We start from the raw sequence: 21,566 nt of genomic DNA, 5'->3' as shown, positions 1-21,566 counted from the left end.
TAGTTTGTGCAGTGTGCAGTAGTCAGAGTTAGTAAAACTGATGTGCTTGTCTTCTAAGATTATCAGAAGGGATCTATCTGCTTCCACCCTAAAACAACTCGCATTACATTCCAACATCCTGAAAAACACCCTACACTGAATTTCCTCCTAAAATGACACACACTACTTTGAACACTATGATCCATCAGCCAGTTTCTGCACAAACCCAGCATATCACATAGCAGTCAAGGCAACTCCTTTTTTGATTTCACTGTCTCCAAAGCCAGGAACAGCCAGATTCTCTCAGTGGGAAACAATACCAGTACTATTAAAAAGCTCCTAATAACTTCCTAAAACTGCAAATTTAACAGTTCGAATGCATAACCTGTTCAATCAACCTCATTCTCTTATTTATCACATATTTCTTATCTTTCTGTCACATTGATTTTGTACTATTTTACTGTTACACTCTTGATTTGTGTAATATAAAGTGCTTTATACGGAGAAAAAGGGGGGTCTGAATGGAGAGATCATAAAATCAGCAAGCAAAAGAGAGTAGTATTGCTGGAACTAAATTCATCCACAAGCCTTACTGAGTAAGTTCACAAGTTGGACCCTGCTTTTCACAAAATCTCACCAAGATGACACTGACATATAGACTGTATTTTATACAGCATATACCATGAACAGAAGTAGGTTAAAAAATAAAGACAGCTGGGTGCACAAAACCCATGATAAAAATGTGTCCAATTCTGATAGGTGCACTGGTGCCAGGACTGGAAAAAATGACAGTGTAGAATCCTGAACACAGAAACATTCCTACAATAGGGCTAGGCCAGGCCCAGGGGGAGGATGCCTCCCCCCCATGTTGCAGAATGAAGTTGTAGTTCACAAAAATCACAGAAACTGATAGGCCAAAAAAGAGCCATAAAGATGATAGAGTGGATTGTTGAGGATAAGAAAAGAAATGATGTATTGTTACTATTATGCAAGAAGCCCGGAATTTCCAGTCAGAAGATATACAAAAAGATTAAGAGAGAAATTAGAGGAAAGAAAAATACTTGCAGAAGACAAACTGACAAAAGCTTTAAATGCAAATTTGTGTTCATTAATAGAACAAATTTATGAAAAAACATTTTCTAGACCAAGAAATCTTGGGCCATTTGGAAAAACAAGCAACTGAGGAAGTGGGAAAATATAAAGAACAAAATACATATTTTTGAAAGGTTAAAAAAAGAAATTTGGACATGGGAAAAAAAGAGATCTGATATGGTACAATATTTATGCAAAGGAGAAAGCTAAATTAATCAATACAAAAAAAGCAGCCCCAAAGATATTTGAAGAGAAATACAGATGTAGGCATCCAGATATGGAAAATTTCACATACAAAAAATAAGACTACAACGAGGGAACATAGAACAGAAGATTAGTAAAGCAGAAGTTAAAAAAACTGAATCTGAAGTTATGGAATAACTGCGAAATGAAAGATTTGGTGTAGAAAGTCTAACAGGTTATTTCACAGCATGAAGGAACAAAAAGCCTCCCGGGTAAGGAGAAAAAAGGAGGAGCAAGAGACATTTGAAGAAATATGGACATGGGAAATAAAAAGAGATTTAATATGGTGCATTGTTTATGCAAAGGAAAAGCAAAACTAAATACAAAAAGAGCAGCACTAAAGATGTTTGAAGAGAATACAGACAAAGGCATCTGGATATGGACAATTTTACAATACAAAAAAATAAGAAAACAAAGAGGAAAAGTAGAAAAAGAAGATTAGTAATGGAGAAGTTAAATAAATAGAAACTGAGGTTATGAATCAACTGCAAAGTGAAGGATTTTTTGTAGAAAATATAACTCTGATAACACCACAGCAGGATACAGCAATGGATCTAAAATTAAGGAGAAACCAGTGGAGCAGGAAACATCCGATCACTTGACATATGAAGATACTTTGGAGTATTCCGTAGGAAACCAGTACAAAAGTTCAGTTGGAGTTGCACAGCAAGGGAAAGAACAGGAAATTGTAGCAACTCTAATGCAGTTAATGTTATAGAGTGACAGGCCAGTGAGTTCCCATATGAAGAGCAACAATTGACACAGGATGAAACTGATGATAATGTGGCACACGAATTCTGTAGAATGCTCACAGGAAATGGAGAACAAAGAAGAAAATGATCTAAGAGAAGAGTAGCTTGATTTAAGACAGATGAACAGACATATTAAGATCAATGAAAGAAATAGACTACAGAAAATCAATAAAACCAAAAAAGTTAGAAGTTTGATACAACAAATGAACACAGTAATTAAGACTGTTCATAGAAATTCATGCAATATAACAGAAGTAAATACAACATATTACTGTGCAACTAATTTAATAACAGATAAAAGTCTTACCACAAAAACACAGGGCAGTAAGGGAAAGGAAGGGGAGAAATAAAATGCCATCATGTTAGTATCAAACAGAGAAAACTATAAAGCAATTAAGACAAGAAGTGTCACTGTTAGAAGAGTGCAGAAGAGGGAATAGATCAACAAAAATACTCAGAAAGAGATAGAAGATTTGCAGATAAAGGAAAAGTACAAAATAAGCAATTTATTGATGACCCAAAAAAGTTTTATAGAGAATTGGGAAACAAGGCAAAAGGAAGTGAAAAAATCAGCAAAAAAAAAAATAGACACATTTTGGAAAAATATCTATGAAGATCATGTGGAACATAAAGATGCTGAATGGAAAGAAGAAGTTAAAGAAAGAATAAGAAGTTCAAATGTACAGGATATGAAATGGAATGAAGTAACGGCTAGAGAAATTGAAAGAAAATTAAAAAAGTTCCTAATTTGGAAACCCCAGGCCTAGATGTGGTACCTGCTTCTGGCTAAACATATTAACAACTTTACACAAAGATTTAGCCATGAGTAAGAACTATTTATATGCGCACCCCAAACAGACTCCATCCTGGTTAACAGGAAAAACAAAACTCCTCCTTAACAGTGAATCTGCAAGCTATCCTAAAAACTATAGACCAATAACTTGCTTTCTGATGATGTATAAACTACACACTAGAATTGATGCTAACAGAGTTTATAGTCATTTAGAAGAACACTCAATCATGGCAATAGAACAAAAGGAAGTCATATGTAACAAAGGATTATTTGTTGTTAAAGTTATAATGGAGAACTGTAAAAAGGCGAAGAATCTAAGTATGACAAGGATGACTACAAAAAAGCATTTGACAGCATCCTACATTCATGGATAAAAGCGTGCTTACAAATGTATAAGATACATACACCCAACACTGATCAATTACATTTTACTGACCATGAATCAGTGGCAAACTACTTTGCAGTTAAGCCATCCATGATAAAAGACAAATTATTATTCCAGGGATAAAAACTCAAAGGGAGATATTCCAAGGTGACTCTGTCACAGCTGCTCTTCTATCTTGCCATTAACCCATTAAGCTGTCTACTTAACAGATTAAGTCATAGCTAAAATTTGGCTCCCAGAAAACATCAAAGTGCGATCCTTCTCATCTTCTTTTTGTGGATTATTTAAAACTGTACAGTTCGTCATATAAGGAACTGAAAGCAAAATTACAAATGGTCTAAAATTTCTCAGATGATGTAACATTGGCATTTAGTCTTGACAAATGTACAAATAAAGCAACCCTTTCACGCAAGAAAGCTGCAGCACCAAGAAAATATCAGTCTGAGACAGGAATGTGATATAAAAGAACTTGAGCAAGAGGGAGTGTATAAATATTTGGAAATTGATAAAAGATCAACAATAAAACATTAACAAATGTGAATAAAATGTAGGAATATTTTAGAAGACTAAAATTAATAATGAAAACAGCTCTGACATCTAGGAACAAAGTCCAAGCTGTAAATCAATTTGCTCTTCCTGTCTTAACTTACAGTTTCGAGTGAATGACTGGCCCCAAAAGGTAATGGATCAGCTGGACAGGAAAACAAGAAAAATGCTTCATGCTTATCAAATGATTTATAAAAATCACTGTATACCAAGATTATATAGTCCCTGTTCTGAAGGAGGTATGGGCCTCCTCGAAATTGATTACAGGTATAGATCTGCAATTGAAAGACTACTTGCAAATATGCTGACCTCACAAGATCCAAGCATAGTACAAATTTTAAAATATTAGGAGAATAAGTCTAAGATGACTTCCCTGTTTAGTTTAGTAGAAGCATACTGGTGTCAAGCAGGAATGGAAATCAAACCAGAAGTAGACAAAAATCAGGTAGTAACTGAATTGAAAGTCATAAAATACCAGGATTTGCAGGCAGAAACAAGGGCAATGTGTAAGAAGGAAACCCAGACAGTTCCAATAATAGTAGGGGCATTGGGTCTCATAAAAAATAATTTGCAGTCGTATTTAGATATGCTACTGATACATGCAACTCCATATGAATTGGAGGAGGAGTCAGTTCTGGACTCATTGTGGGTGCTGCAAAGAGCACTTTTGGCTAACATCAAAGACTGAAACAATACCAATTTCATGAATTTTGATCATACTTTGACTTAAGAAAGTGGTCCATTCATGTCATGGTATCAGAAGCCCAAAAAACGTGGAGAAATTAAAACAGGAAAAAAATTTGGAAATGAATGATGGGCCAGTAATAATACAAGAACAAATGAGAATAAAGCTCAGTCAGGAATAATGTCAGAAACTTGCCCTGACATCTAGGAATAAAGTCCAAGCTATAAATTAATTTGCTGTTCCTGGTCTAACTTACAGTTTTGGTGTGATTGACTGATCCCAAAAAGGACTGAATCAATCGAACATGAAAAACAAGAAAAATTCCCCATTCTTATCAAATGACATATAAAAAACAGTGAATAGCAAGATTATATATTTCTCACTCTGAAGGAGATACAGGACTCCTCGAAATTGATTCCATGTATAGATAAATGATCTTGGGACTGAATATCTACCTGTTGACGTCATCAGAGACAAACACTGTGAACGTTTTAAAGCATGAAGAAAAGTCTAACATGACATATTTGCTTAGTTTACCAGAAGCATTTTGGAATAAAGCGGGAATGGAAATCAAACAAGTAGTAGACAAAATTCAGACAAAAAACAAAAAAATATAAGGAAAAGAATCAGATGAAAAGGAAAGACATTTTGATTTGATGCAGGAATGGGTAAGTAGAGGCGAATTGAAACCAAAAGATAAAAGGTTAATAATGGTCAACCCAGGATAGGATAATAAGAAAGTGCTGGTTTGCAAAGTCCAATGAAAAATGGGAAAAACTGACAAAAGTAGGTTCTGTAAAACAAAAGTGGAAACAGTCACATGTTTCATTGTTGGGTATGGGACACTTATGGCAAAGGGTCTGTATATTAAAAGGTACAATAATATGGCAAGGCTGTTGCACTGGAGATTGTGCAAACACTACAATGTAGAAGTAGCTGGAAAGCACTGGAAACATGAACCACAAAACATTATAGAGAATGATGAAGTGTACATCACATGGAATGATCACCCATTACCAACAGTTCAAAAATATATGCAAGAAAACTAGTTATAGTAACTCAGGAAAAAATACAAAAGCAGCATTGATTATTGAAATTGCTACACCCAGTGATTACAGTGTCTTCTGTACATAAAGATGCAAAGTCATAAAATACTGGAATCTGCAAGCAGAAAGAAGAACAACATGGAAGAAAGACACTAAGACAGATCCAACAGCAGCAATGAGACTAATATAAAATAATTTAAAATCATGCTTAAGTATGTTATCAATACGTGACCCCATATGAACTACAGAAGGTGGCAATTTTGGGCATATTATGGGTGCTGAGAAGAGCACTCTTGGCTAACATCAAAGACTGAAACAATACTAACTTCATGAACTCAAATTATACCCTTTCTTAAGAATGGGGTCCATTCTTATCATGGTATTAGAAACCCAATACACTTGAGGAAATTAAACAGACAGAAACCAAACAAAAAAATACTAAAAGCAGCTCAGGATAGTGGACTATGTGCAAAGGTTCATAGACAAGTATTTGACTAACTGGCCTTGCAGGCCATTTTAATCCTAGTTAATTTCCCTTTTTGTATTCAAAATAACTTATGCCATTTGGTTATAGACTGGCCTTACCCATCCCAAATGCCATTTGGTTATAGACTGGCCTTACCCATCCCATAGTCGATAAGTATATATTATTCCTAATGAGAGTAACTAGAATCATACCACAGATAATTTGTGGGGACCCCCTATGCATGGGATAAAGCATTTAGGAGCTGCATCTCTCCATCAGTATTACAGGGGCAGTCCTGGGTAAATTTTCTGTTTCCTATCCATAAATCTAAATTGTGCTTGAATATGGAAAGCAGAAAAATGATTACCAACGTGTGCCAAAAGTCCAAGCCAGAAAAACAAAATATCTGTAGAATAAAGACCAGCAGGACAACCACAAGAAAGGACTCCACTTTAATAAAAATATATAAAGGAAGGAATATGGAAAGGGGTGAACTTTGTTTTATGTGAATCGGGATTCTGTTCCACAGCAGCAGTATCTTCTGCGATATATACTTGCCCCTCCAAACTGTTCTGTTGATGTTGCAAAAGAGATTTAGATCCCTAGATCAGGTATTTCTGATAATTCTATAACAATATAGTTTAATAAGAATAATATTTGATACTAAATATTTCTGAAAAGTAGCCATGGTGGTGCAGCCGTAGCATTGTTGCCTCACAGCAAGAGGTTCTCCTGTTCGATTCTTGGCTTGAGTGTCTTCTGTGTGGAGTCTGCATGTCCTCACCGTGGTCGAGTGGCGTTTGAAAGACATGCGTGAATGGGAGTGCCTTCACTGAAGGTTGGGCGTCGGGCTGGCAACTCAGCACCATAAAAATCTACTGCCAATCATTAGCGGACTGGAGTTCCGCTGTGGCGACCCCTAACTGGGAAAAGCCAAAAAGACAAACAAAAACAAACTAAATATTTCTGAAGCATGTTGGTTTAGAAAGTCCATTGAAAAAGTGGGAGAACTAGACAAATGCAGGTCCTGTAAAACAGAACTTAAAACAGCTGCACATCTTGTGGGGTGTGATACACTCAAGGCTAAGGGTCAGTAACTGAAAGGCACAATAATGGGACAAGACTGTCACACTGGGGTTGTGCATCTGTTTATATGGGCAGACATGCTGCAGTCTTTTTCAAGACTAGGGAGACACTTTTTATGTTTTTTTTTTTTTTTTGTTACATTAATATTGTATCCTCTGGTTTTGGGGACACATTAAAAACAGGAATCCAACTAGAGGGAGTTGCTCTGGGGTGTTACACCAATTAGAAGGTCCACAAAAGAAAGTCTGAAAAACTCCACAAGCAGAAATAAATGAAGGCGATAAAATATACACCAAGGCTAGAGAGACTGCCTTCCCTATCAGGGATTGATTTCAGAGTATAGGCAAAGAGAAAGGGATAGGGGAATCCTAAGTGAAAGACCTGCTCTGATAGAGTTTTAAGTTCACTCTAGAATAGAAGCTGCTGTTAAAGGAATGATTAGTAGGGTATATAAAATACTGCACGATAACTATAGGAATCAATCAGAGGAGGTTAGAAAAGACTGGGGAAGACAGACTGGATAAGCAATTCACAAAGAAACAATGGGGGATATATGTATGGCTCCCAGATATGTAACAAAGTCTAATATTTTTTTGCTTGGAAGTGTTTGCATAGGTATTTTTATACCCCAAGCAGACTGCAAAGAATTTTTCCTCAGGTAAATGGCAAATGTTGAGGATGTGATGGGGAAGAAAGAGGTAATTGGCAACACATGTTTTGGGAGTGTAATGAGTTGGCAGACTTTAAAAATTCCTTACAGAGTACTCTGTCAGAAATATTGGATGAGCAAATGGGTGTAACTAAGGAAAGTATTTTTTGAGCTGAAATACAGGATCTGAATTGCCTAGCTATAGTAAGGCCTTCTTAAGTTTAATTCTAGTAGTTGCCAAAAAATCAATTGCTAGAACAGAACATGGAAATCAAATTCTAAACAAGGGGTAAATGAACTGTAAGTGGGATCTTTAGAAAAGGGTAGGAGCAAATTACACAGGAAAAAATGGAAATTGTGGGAATGATACATACAGAATAATGTTTTGGAGGATGAGTGAGGTTTAAAGGAAGGCAGGAACTGAGTAATTTATGTAATATTGGATTGATGATAATTGTAAAAAGAATGCATGTGATGTATACTGTTTGTAACTGTAAACATGTTAAATAGGTTTATTTTCTTTTATGTAATGCATGTTTAAGTGTGTCTAAATTGATAACTCAATAAAGTTGTTAAAAAACTATATAAAAATCCTTTGTTATTATACTTTATTACCTCTTAACTTTAGTGCTTTAGACACGCATACTGTTTCATTTAAACTTGGTGATACAGACGCACTGGTTCTTAGTTGCCACAGTGATCCCTTATGCCTTAACAAGGACTTCTAGTTCCCTCCCTGATTGGGATTGCTACTTTTTCCAGTACAGAAGATAAAAATAAGTTGAAAACCAAACATACACTTGCGTGTAAAGCCAATTTCTTTTCTACTGATACTATAAATATGCTTGTATTTTTGCTTATGCAAAGCAGTTTCTGTTTTTCCAATATAAAATGCAGTACATGTTTTGCATACAGATAAATAAACAACACTTACAGATAAACAACTGTTTTCCAGGCTTGACCCATTTCAACTTATAGATGTCACTAATGCCCTCAGTGTTAATAAACTGGCATTGTCTACAGGACCCACATTTAACATTATTAGTGTGATCATTCATAAGTGAAACAGTGTGTATATCTAATCCACTAAAGTTAAGGGCTAATAAAATATAACAACAAGGTTTTACCACAGAATTTGTATATACTTTACATTTTAGGATACATTTGTAATTGTAGCTATAGTTACATGAAATGATGTGATTGGGATTTGCAAGTTCCTAATGGTTTTATATTATATGTAAATATTTGTGCTTGTCTACATTACCTTTTATGATTGGTTATATGTAATTGTGATGCCCGTGCACTGGCCCAGCAATCAAGGAGCCTCAATCCTCACCAGTAACACCAGTGAGGGACGTCCATATAGGGAAAGGATAATAAATACACACAGTAAAGTACAATTTCCCTTAAGAGCATACAAAGATCACAGTCAGTCTGGGGCTAGTTTCTCCCTTTCTCTCCAGGTCCCCAGTAAGACTCCCCACTGGCACAGCTATAGGGTCCAGATCTCAGCCTACTGAGCAAGCTAAAACCTCCAGCACCCTCTCTGTTCAACCAGTGCTATGTGTCCCTGCCCAGGTAGCTGACACATGCACGCGCTTTGAGATAAGAGTTATACACAACCACACAGACACTCCTGGGGAAGGCTGGCACAGGTTCTCCAGCTGTGCCCCTTTTACCCAGACTATACATTAGTACCAGTTGCCACCACCCACTTATATTTATCAGCTACTAATATGCCCTTATGAAAGGGTGTCCGATTATACTGTGCAATATTATTATCCAAATGGTAAGTGCAACTGAACAGTCAAGGCTTACTGGAGTGGCTTGGCCAGTATCACTATATACATGCAATGTACTCTAGAGCTTAAATTACCTCTAGACAAAACAGCCACACTTAAAGGTTTAAAATATTTAATAATAAATAATAAAAACACAGCACAATACTTCTTACTATACAATACTAGTCAAGAGTTCAGAGATCACAGAAAAATACTTAAAATAATACTGTAGAAAAGCTCTGACATCAATACAGAAAAAAACAAATCTAATCTTCCTAGTTCCTAGCTATATCTAAGAGAAAAAAACATGGTTCTAAAATAAGCTTACATATAGAACACAGGCAGAGTGCTGGTGAGCTGAATGTTCTCAAGACAAACGCTAAATGCCCTCATTCTTTCTGTGCTTAAATTGATAACACAGTACCACTGATTAATTTCAGATTACATAATTTCTTTCTGGTTCCCATGCTAACAGAAACTCAGAGGTTAATAGCCCTTTTGATCTTGCAGCTGGTTGGGAAGCCAGAGCAATAAAAGAAATTATACATGCAAATTCTAGCAATTAACTATGGTCTCAAAACAATAGCCAGAATTCCTTCTTCTAGACATCTCGGCTCAGAGTTTTAGATCAAAGAATTCCACAATGCTTGACTTATCAGCTTTCTTACAGCAAAGTGCACTGTTGTTACATTTTTTTCAGTTCAACACCCAATACAGTCTTTTCACATTTAAGAGAACAAGCCAATTATCTACACAATTCTATCTAAGTGGGCTGGCAGCTTTCACCTATCTTCATAGTAATCATGTGATTTTTTAATTAGCTTTCTTATGGTGTTATTTTAATACATTCTTGGTTCTGATGACATCCTATCTACGTGAAGGACAAAAGTGTTCAACCAAATATTACATTTCTTTATTGGTGTATGTTTTACGGTCTGCCTTTATTTCTGCCTGTGTATCTTTCTGGACATTGTATTGTGGTTCTGTGTACATTTTACGTCTGTTGGAAACACATGTTTTCTTGAACCAATCAGAAGGTGCAACTGAGTATTTAACTCTGAGTACTGTCCAGACACGCAGCTGCAAAATGCAAAAGAAATGTGTTTTGTGTATCTTAAGAGAGGAAGGAGTGGACAGAACAGTATTTAAAACGTGAATACTTGGGAATAAATTTTTGTTTTCTTTTTCTTCCAGTGTGTGTAATGGAGGAAATAGTTAAGTTCTACCTTAATGATTTAATATCTAGGGCATTTCTAATATCATGTAAGCGATGTAAAATGTATACTACCTCTATTGATGGGTTTCTACTCTAAATTGCTGGTGCTTTACTACAGAGAAAACTTTGAGTGAAATTAGTATTCATACAGAAAATACTGTTTGTGAATTATAAATGTTAGTTGAATTAAAACAGTCTAAGCAGGTACTTTACTCTGACTGTAAGGTAAATAGAGACAATTGTCTGTTTAACAAATTTACACAAGTGAATTATAATAAACATACGTTTAAAATTACTAAGCATAAAATTGTCCCGACTATTGGTAGTTACCAGATAGCTTGTGCTCTAATTATCCCCTTTTAACAGCAGCTTCTACTCTACTAATTATCCCTTTTTAACAGCAGCTTCTATTCTAAAGTTAGTTGTGAAAAATAATTCTATAAATGATAAGATAGGTACTAATCCTCTGACTTGCGAAATAACAAAACATAGAAGTTGGTTCTTTTCCTCTAATTATAAAGGGCATGGGGAAACTTAACAAATGCTAATCAGCCATAATTTAGAACAATTAGAAAATCTTAAACAGTTGAATACACATTTTATGATTTCTAGCAGTAAGAGAGGGATAAGTGATGAATCTGAAATGAGAGGTTCAGACAGTTTAGAAGTGGATAAGAATAAACGAAGAAGAAGAACAGCTTTGGAAGACTCGGAGCATATTAAAATAGTTCATACCCTTCATGTTTCCTAAACAACAAATAAGGTGACCACTACACAGGAAATAACCAAGATACATTTTAGTAACAATCAAATATTAGTTTTAGGAGACTCAAGGATTAGAACTATAAAAAAATCTGCTAACAAGAATTAATGGGGAAAAATTACGTTTAAGTTCCCATCTAGGAATTAAAATGAAAAATGTGCAGAAGGTTAAAAAGATACACTGTTGACAGTCAAAATTAAGGTTTGTTTATAATTACTGGAGGTTGTGATGCTGATGGAAGGACTAGTAAATCAGATTTTTTGTTATATTTAATTAGAGAGATTGGTACATTTTGAAAGATTAAAGAATTTTTATTTGTAATAATAAATGTTATATCATCTCAAAGATTTAATCTAACTCTGAAAAATTTGGCTTGAAATTTACTAACATTAATCAGAAGAAAGGGTTTGGGGGCTCACAAAGTAAATCACAATTTGAAAACATACGATAATGCGGCCAAAATGCTTGTGTATGGATAGACTACATATTAATCACACTGGAAGCAAAATTATACTAGGCAAGTTAACTAAGGTTATAAAAAGTTTTTTTTTTGACATAATTTAATTAAAGAGGGTTTGTGGTGACAAATATGACTGTACCCTGGATTTTTTTAATAAGCAATACAAGGAACTTAGATAATAAACTTCTATTTTTGGAAGCCAGAGTTTCTACGGAAGATTTTGATTTGGTGTTGATTACAGAAACTTGGTACTCTAATACTAATAAGCCTTTTCCAATTCAGGGATATAGTGGGTACAATCATTTTAAAAGAAATAAAAAGAGAGGTGGTGTGTCTGTTTATGTAAAAAATAACCGTAGTCCTATTTAATATATAAAGGGCTGAATTCAGAACTCCTAAGAATTAATGTTTAATGGAGACGTACCTAAGATTGGTCTTTTTCCCATTCCCCAAACCCTAAGTAAAGACTAGGTGAAGGTATTTTGTTAAACATTGATTTGTTTATTTGAAGATAATTTTGATATCATTGCTGGAGACTTAAATGGCCCTACCTTTAGTTAGGGTGATTCATCTTTTAACTCTGGACCTCTGAGTAAAACGGTGAATTTTAGTAGTAGTTCTTGTTGTAATCAAAAAGTTACTGATCCCTCCAGGAATACCAAAATTCTGGATGTGGCATGAGTCAATGACAATATCAGGGCTCCTTACTGTACTCTTGAACTAGAACCCGATTGTTTAGATCACCTTTCATTTGTTTGGACTATTTGTGTTTTTTTAATCAAACAGGCCTGCTTTATCACAGAAAGCCTTTTATAGAGCTGATTTTTTGCAAATAAATAAATATTTAAAGGAATGGAAATGAGAAGATAGTATGAATCATTTACAAATACTGGACTATTGGAAACATTTCTAAAAGGTTTCAGTTGATCTTATAGATAACTATATTCCTTCATTTTCTCCTAAAAAAGACAACATGGTATTCCCTGGTGGGCAAGTAAAGTGGAAAAGCTGAGGAATACAAAGAACTCACTGTGGGAGTATAGAAGTTTAGCCCTAATGTGATTAATTGTAATAGGTATCAAAAATCTCATGAAGAAATACCCCAATAAATATAAAAAAGAACTTGCAGTTTATACTAAAGAAAGTAAAAATGCAAATGCCTTGGAACAGCTAGTCGATATCCCCACAACAGGTGATAATATCTTGGACTTGGTATTAACCAACATGAGTAACCACTTCAGCACCCCTACAGTATCATCCTCCCTGGTAAGATCTGACCATAAAGAGGTCACTTTCGAAGTCACCATCTCCCCTGACCCTCCTCCAGCTACGGCCAAACAAAAAACTTCTCCAAAGCTGATTACAACCTCCTGAGGGATGGTACAAACAGCTTCACAGCCCCCTCCCCCACTATAGGAACTGGCATCAATGTCCAAATCTACACGTGCTATACGAACATTTATACAGATGCATGGAATCAGGAATACCTGACAGGACAAAATTATTCTCCGCAAGGAAGAGTAAATCTGTCTGGTGGACATCTGCAATAAATAAACTATATAACAAAAGGAAAAAATTGCTGTCCAGGACCAAGAAGGAGCAGGTGCCCAATTGGAAGCAATCTCTCCTTAGTCTGAACAAGCAAATAAGAGCACTAGTGAAATCCTCTAAAGCCAACTCCGAGTCCACATTGGCCACATCTACTAGAAACAATCATAAGGCCTTCTTCACATATGTCTGCAATCTCAAAGGAAACACCCAGATCTGTTCAGAACTGGTGGTCAAGGATACCACATACACAAGTGCTGTAGATATAGCTAATCTACTGGCTGACAGATTCAGCAAAAACTTCTCCCCTCTGTCCCCCCCATCAGTAAATCAGGACATCCTCAGTACCTGCTCCCCACCCTTTATCTCTAGGGAACAGGTCATCACTGCCCTCTCAAAGGTAAAAAAATACAGCCTCCATGGGACCCGATAACATCCCAGGCTGCATCCTTTATGAACTCAGGCATGAACATGCAGCATCATTAGGCACCTTATTCAACCAGAGCCTGAGTACTGGCTTTGTCCCAGCTGAGTGGAGGACAGCCACTATCATCCCTTTACACAAAGGTGGAAAGTCCACCGATCCATGGATGAGGGTAAGACGGTGCACACCTCCTACTTTAACCTGGCCAAAACCTTCAACACTATTCCCCAATCAGGCATAGTAGACAAACTCTCTCAATTAGACATCAATCCATATGCTACCAGATGGGTAGCAAACTGGCTCACTGATAGAACCCAACTAATCAAAATAGGGGAAGCCACCTCAAGCAATACACTCGTAATGAGTGGCATACCCCAGGGATCAATTTTGGGGCCTCTGTTATTCAGGATATACTTCTCTGAGGTGCAGGCCAAAACCAGTGGGCTATGGCTGACCAGGTTTGCAGATGACTGCAAGCTGGGCACAGTCATCAATTCCTCAAGTGATGTGGATATCCTCCAAGAGGGTCTCACCCAAACAAATGATTGGTGCCAGAATCATGGCCTCAAGCTGAATGCCAAAACATGCATTATCATCCCCTTTGGGGAGAGTGATGTCCCCAACATATTATCACATTAATAACAATGTCCTAAGTACAGAATCAGTAGTCAGGGATTTGGGCTCCCAGGTTGACAGCAACCTGACTTTTGACCAACATGTTGCTTCCGTTGTATGGGAACCTTTCTACATGGCCCACCTCATAAGTAAGGGTATCTCATCCAGGGACAAAGAGGTCAAAAGATCACTGTATTCTTCCCTTATAAGGACAATTATTAAGTACAATGCCCCCTTTGGCATGTACCTCGCAAAGCACATGCAGCAGCTGGAGAGACCCCAGAGGTTCCTCACCAGGAGAATCCAGGGCCTCAAACACCTACCCTACACAGAGAGGCTAAAAGCTCTGTCCCTCTATTCCATTTCATACAGACTCCTCAGAGGTGACCTCTGTCTAGCATACAAAGCAATTTCAGACCCGCATTGATGGGACTGCTGCTTATCCACAAGTCAAGCTCCACTCAAGTAACCCATATGCGTGACCTCAACCTGGTCTGTGATATCAATAGGACTTGTTGGGGGGACAGATTTGTGTCCCAGAGACTCCTCCATCTGTGGAACAGACTCCCTCTCCATGTCAAGCAAAGTACCTCTTTATCCCTTTTTAAGCGCAACCTGGATAACTGGATGGGAAACAGAATACACTCCTGGGATTCCACCTGTATCCCTGCTGGACCGGGGCTCTGGGTGCTGACTTGTTTAAACATGGGCTAAACTCTTGTCTAGGCTTACAAGGGCCTCAGGGCCAATAGTCTAATAACCTCATATGATCCTATGCATTGTTCCCACAATTTCCATTTTTTTCTTTGTAATTTGCTTCTACCCTTTTCTAAAGCTCCCACTTCCAGTTATTTTATCTCTGTTACAATATTCATTATTTCAAATACAGTTGGTTTACACTTTGATTTGCTGGTAACTGCTTCTTCTGCAGGCACCAGAATTAAACTTACTATGTCTAGGCAATTCAGATCCTCTATCTCAGCTCAAAAACTCTTTTTGTACTTGCACTTTGTTTGCTCAACCAATATTTCTGACAGAATATTCAGCAGGGAAATTTTAAAGTCTGCCAGCTCATTACCCTCCTAAAACATATGTTCCCAGTTACTTCTTACTTCCTGTCACATCTCCAACATTTACCAACTACCCCAGGAAAAACTCTCTGGAGTCCCCTTGGAGTATAAAAATACTTATGCAAACACTTCCAAGCAGAAATCCTGGATCTTCTATACTTTGATGCATATTTGGGGGCCACACATGTCCTCCCATTGTTTTCTTGTGGATTGCTTATCCAAGCTCTTTTACCAATCTTTTCTAACCTCCTCTTATTGATTCCCTTACTGTGCAATATTTTATATGCTCTACTATTTATCCCTTTTTTAACAGCTGCTTCTATTCCAGATTCATATACAAACTCTACCAGATTTCAGTATCCCTTTCTCTTGTCTATGCTCTGATATTAATCCATGATAGGTACGGCAGTCTCTAGCCTGCAGTCCAAATGTCTTATTGGTCTCTTCCCACTCTATTACCTTTCCATCTCTAGCTATTTGTTTCCAATACCTTGGTTTCATTCCTGGTTTTCTCCAGTAAAATTCCAGCCCCCTCTTGCCTGTTCTCTGTACCCCTAATTGCAGTCATCCCTATCAGCAGAATCTTATTTATCCATTCTTGTGCTGGCTTAGTTCTTGTAATACTTTTTGGTACTTTATAAATATAATATTCTGTATGGGTTGTTATTCTTATTAAGGATCTGAATCCAAAATCCCACTTTCTACTTATTTATTTAATTTCCCTGTTGTTTCATCATCATTCCTTTCCACTTCGAATTACATCATTCTGCTTTTGTTGTGTATATGAGCCTCAACTGTGTAGTTCTAAAATATCCATTTAAATCAGGTAATCTTAAACCACCTTGTTCTATTGGAAGGATCAACTTATCCCACTTAACCCTTGCCCTCTTCCTCTCCAAGATAAAATCCTCCAAATCTTTATTAATTACTGCCCACAACTTCTCCCCTGGTTGATAAAAATATGTCTGACCTGTATATAAAAGTAAAGGGACTAAAATCATTTTCACTACATGTATCTTGCTATCCATAAACAAGTGCATCTAGTTTCCCAGTTTTTTATTATATTTTGTTTAGTCTCTTCCCACATATCCTTAGCTGCCATAACGGAATCCTTTTTAATCCATACTCCTAAATACTTCCTTTTATCACGTCCCCACAAATATGGGTACTGCTGAAACAATTCATGTGTGGGTACATAGAACACTGTGACAGCCTTTGTATTGTCTTCATTAATTAAATATACATAAAAGACTTGAAACTGTTTCTAAAGTCATACATTTTATCCAGATACTCCATTTTCTCTTTACCACTCTGCATTTGCTCTTCTTTTTATTCTGTGAGATCCCCCTTATTCTTCAACACTTTAACTTTTGTCAGCCCCTCTAAATAATTCTAGTTACTTCTTAACCATATCCCTTTTCTTTTTATCTCTACCATATTTTTAAATTCCACTTGTGTTTTATCCCACTCACTAGCTATAATTTCGGAAGAAATTTCTACCTTCCCTAATAACTCTTGAATAGTTTTCACTTCCCATTCCTTAAATTCCTCTCTTTTTAACAGGTAGGTGGGGAAGCACAGTACAGTTGTGTACACTTACCATAAATGTAGATGTTCAAGTGTATTCACTGTTGCAGTTATCACATTTGGGTTATCTGCTTGCAGCTAGCCCTCAGTCGGCCTGATTATCAAAGTCTTGGGTCCTGCGTCGGTTGCTGTCTCATCTTCCATGACGTAGCCCCTTACTACCACAAATTTAACTTTACTATATTTTCCCCTCTTCTATCACTGTTGGAGCTCCTCTAGAAATGAATATAAAGTACTTTCTTTTGTCCCTGATATGCTAATGACTACCCTACAAAAACCCTTTCTTTATCAAATTAACCTGCTCATTTCTTTCCAAGTATAGCTCCTGTAATATTACTGTTTGCACTCTGCATTTCTTAATATAATTCAGTATTATTTCCTTCTTGTCTATGCTTCTGAAGCCATTCATGTTCCAAAATAATATGTTTAGTGTAGCCATTATAAGAAGTTATTATTCTCACCTATCACACATGACAGCTTTTTCAAATATCTACTTACATCTTTTTTGTTACATGCACCCAGTAATGTCTGGCATCTGCATTTGCAACGATGATGCATTTTACAATACTTTTTGTTTTAATGAACACCCGTAAAAAAAAAAAAAAAAAAACATCCTCAGAACACACCCATTACCTATTAACTTAAAACAAACCCACTTAAGAAAAATTGTCTCAAATCAACAACTGCACACACATGCAAAGCATAACCTAAAATTAATCTGAGCCATGCTAAGATGCATGTTACAGCCTGTGTTTCTGCTTGTACCCATTGATATCTGTTCTTGTTTTATCCTTATTCCCTTCCAGGTGTGAAAAACAACTTTAAAGAAAACATTAACTTTTAGCCTTAAGAAAAAGTGCACTGGCTATCTTTAAATAAAACTAAATTCATCACTATATTTAGTAAATGTCATCTTATTCACTTCCAATAATTCCAAACTTTATTTTCTTGTAAAAAAACTGCTTACCCTTGTACATCATAATTTTATGTTTCCCTCGTTAAACAATGTCAGACCTCTTGATATTTTGCTTTCACCTTTAGTCAGCTTTTTTCCATTGAGACATAAGATCAAAAGCAGAGCTGCACTCGGCTCCAGATTTCTCAACTAGCACTGACCATTTATTTGCTTAAAGAAAACTATTTATTACATTGTGGTCTCTGATTTATTTTTTAAATCCACTTGCATTCACAAAAAAATGTCATTAGATTAAGCCAAGGGTAGTAATCCAGACATTTCCCTATGCAAAAGTAAAATAAAACATTTCATTTCTACATATATTATAATCAGTACACATTTACACCCCACCCCTCACTCCAACAGCCCAAGATTAAAAACCTATGGAGTTAAAGTTGCTTTTGCCCAGTCTTTCTTCTCTCTTTATATTGCAATGTCTACATTTCTTAAAACTAAGAAAAAAGCTCCTGTTTAGTTTAGTATATTTATCACATCAATTACTGAAAATACTTCACTATATGACATTCAACTTGTATCATAAAATGTTTTAAACAAATGTTAAGCACAAATTTTTTTACTTACAGTGACTTTCTTTCCTTCTTCTCCCTTTTTTCCATTTAGTTTCCTTGCAAACACTAATGACATAAAGTGGGGCATATGCCTGTCAGTTACCCAACAAGTTGAACAAAGTCAACAAAAATCTCATCTTTCTCAGCCACTTTTTCTTCATAGGTTCATAGGTTCATACTAGGCTATCTGCCCTAGGGCATTTATAAGCCTAGCCAGAATGTGTTTGGCTTTCGCCACCCATTTTAAATTTATTTTGCTATGCCCTTTTTCGAGGTTAGTATACTGTGCCTCTGTCTAACAGTGACACAGAAGTGATACCCGGGGTAAACCTACGATCTCCCATCCACTCATCAAGATTCTTCTTGAAGAGAGTCAATGAGGGACTCTGCCTAACCTGGACTGGGATTTTTATCCAGAGTGAAGGGAGCCTCTGGGTTATGAATCTGTCCCTCCAGCATGTCCTATTTATTTCAGTGCTGAGGTTCAAGTCTCTCGAGCGTGTAGCTCGATGGGATTTGGATTTTCTGAGGTGCAGCATGTCCATTAATTCCGGGCTGGACATGGCTTTATACGTCAGGCACAGATCGCCTCAGAACAGATGGTATGCCACTGAGTAGAGCTGGAGTTTCTTTAACCGGGCAGCATATGGCATCTGTTTAAGCCCTTTGATTCTCTTGGTGAGGTACTTTTGGGATCTTTCCAGTTGCTGCAGGTGTCTGGTAAGGTACATCCCAAAAGGGGCATTGTACTCAATTATGGGCCTGATGAGCGATGAGTAAAGAGGCACGATGACCTCCCCTGATCTAGATGTGAATCCCTTCATGATTAGGTGGGCTATATAAAATGTTTTTCTAACCACTTTGGCCACATGGTTGTCAAATGAGAGATTGCTATCAACTTGGGTCCCCAGGTCCCTAATTACTTCTTCTGTACTTAATGGATTACCACCTATGTGGTAATTTGTGGGCACTTTGTTTTTGCCAAAGGGGATGACTATACACTTTTTGGCATTTAGCTTGAGGCCATGGCTCTGGCACCAGATGTCTGTTTCTATGAGGCCCTTTTGGAGGATGCTTGTGTCGGCTGGAGAGTCGATTATGGCGCCCAGTTTGCAGTCATCTGCGAACTTGGTCAGCCACAGTCCTTCCGTGTTGGCCTGTACCTCCGAGAAATATATACCGAACAAGACAGGTCCCAGGACTGAGCCTTGTGGGACACCACTTTTAACTGGTTTGGAGTCTGACATGGCTCCAGCAATTCTAACCATGTGGGTTCTGTCCTTGAGCCAGTTTGCAATCCATCTAGTGACATAGGGGTTTATATTTAAGCTGGTGAGCTTATCTATAATGTCCGAGTGGGGTATTGTATCGAAGGCTTTTGCGAGGTCCAGGTTGGCTGTGTGGACCACCTTCCCCTCGTCAATCACCTTGGTGACCGTTTCAAAGAAATCAACCAGGTTTAAGAGGCAGGATCTGCCCTTAACAAAGCCGAACTGGGTAGGATCCAGTGTCTGTAGGTCCCCAATATCTTTATTTATGAGGTCCATGATGATCCTTTCCATAGCTTTGCAGACTAAGCTAGTCAGGCTTATGGGGCGATAGTTTCCAGGATCCGTTGAGGCACCACCTTTATGGAGAGGGACCACTGTTGCTGTACGCCACTCTTTGGGCACATATCCTGTAGTAAGGCTGAGATTGAACAGTAGTTTTATGTTTGGGTTTAGCTCTTCTTGGAGTTCATGTAGGATGCAGCCCGGGACACCATCTGGACCCATTGATGCTGTGTTTTTGCTTTGGAGAGGGCAGCTCTTACCTGAGCATCTGAGATGTTAGGGGCAGCACTCTGCTGGGATAGATATTTGCCCTTTTGGTGGGAGGGGAGAAGTTTGTGCTGAACCTGTCAGCTAGGATGTTGGCAATGTCTGTGGGTTCAGTGTATTTTTGTCATTTTGGACTAATTCTGAGCATATCTGGGAATTACCACCCAGGTTCCTAACATAACTAAAGAAAGCCTTGTGATTATCCTTAGTGTCCTGTGCAATTTTTCTCTCAAGCTGGCCTTAGACAATTTTATGAGTGCCCGTAGTTTTTTGCTAATACTGATCAGTGATGCCTTCCCTTTTTGGGATTTTGCTCTATCATTTAGTAGCTTCCTCCTTCTATTGTATAGTTTGTTTATGGCTGGGGTCCACCAGACAGGACGTCTGCCTTTGGAGGATTGGGTCTTGGTTTTATTTGGGATCGCATGATCCATGCATTCCTGAAGGTGTTCATAGAATGTGTTTATAAAGGATTCTGCGGTCTGGGCCGTATTTTCCACAGGCCCGGGGGCTTTGAAGGATTCCACCTCGGTTTTGAGGCGTGTGAAATTTGCTTTAGAGAAGTTTTTCACTGTGGTTTTCTGGGCAGGGGTGGGGTCGGGATGTGAATATCCAGTGAGATTAGTTTATGGTCTGATCTTACCAGTGAGGGATACACTTCTGGTCTGGAGCATAGAGTCCCCATGTTGGTGATGATCAGGTCCAGTATGTTTTCCCCTCTTGTGGGAGTGGTAACAAGTTGTTCCATAGCATTTGAGTTTATAAATTCCAGGAAACTTTGGGCTAGGGTGTTGGAGCTAGAGTAATGCTCCCAGTCTATGTTTGGGTAGTTGAAGTCGCCCAATATAATGGTGTTTGGAGAGACCTTCATGTTTTCCAGTGTTCTCAGGAAGGCAGAGTGGGGTTCCTGGGTTTGGGAGGGTTGTCTGTAGCAGGCTATAAACTGGAAGGCAGTTTTACCCACTGTTAGTTGCACATGGATAGTCTCTGATGCTTCGTGCTTTGCCATCAACCTGGAGGTGTGGTTATCTTTGAT

At 37.5% G+C, this 21,566-nt stretch overlaps 1 protein-coding gene across 1 annotated transcript in view; it reads right to left on the bottom strand.

Annotated features, from left to right (window-relative positions):
• The window catches only part of DDX58 (DExD/H-box helicase 58), a 553,305-nt gene that overhangs the window by 399,590 nt on the left and 132,149 nt on the right, over positions 1-21,566 (bottom strand). The window lies entirely within an intron of this gene.

Source organism: Protopterus annectens, chromosome 2.part0 (genome assembly GCF_019279795.1).
Source record: "Protopterus annectens isolate FY-2018-M chromosome 2.part0, PAN1.0, whole genome shotgun sequence".
Taxonomy (NCBI): Eukaryota; Metazoa; Chordata; order Ceratodontiformes; family Protopteridae; genus Protopterus; species Protopterus annectens.
The sequence above is the reverse complement of the archived record's forward strand: the minus strand, read 5'-3'. Positions and strand labels throughout refer to the sequence as shown.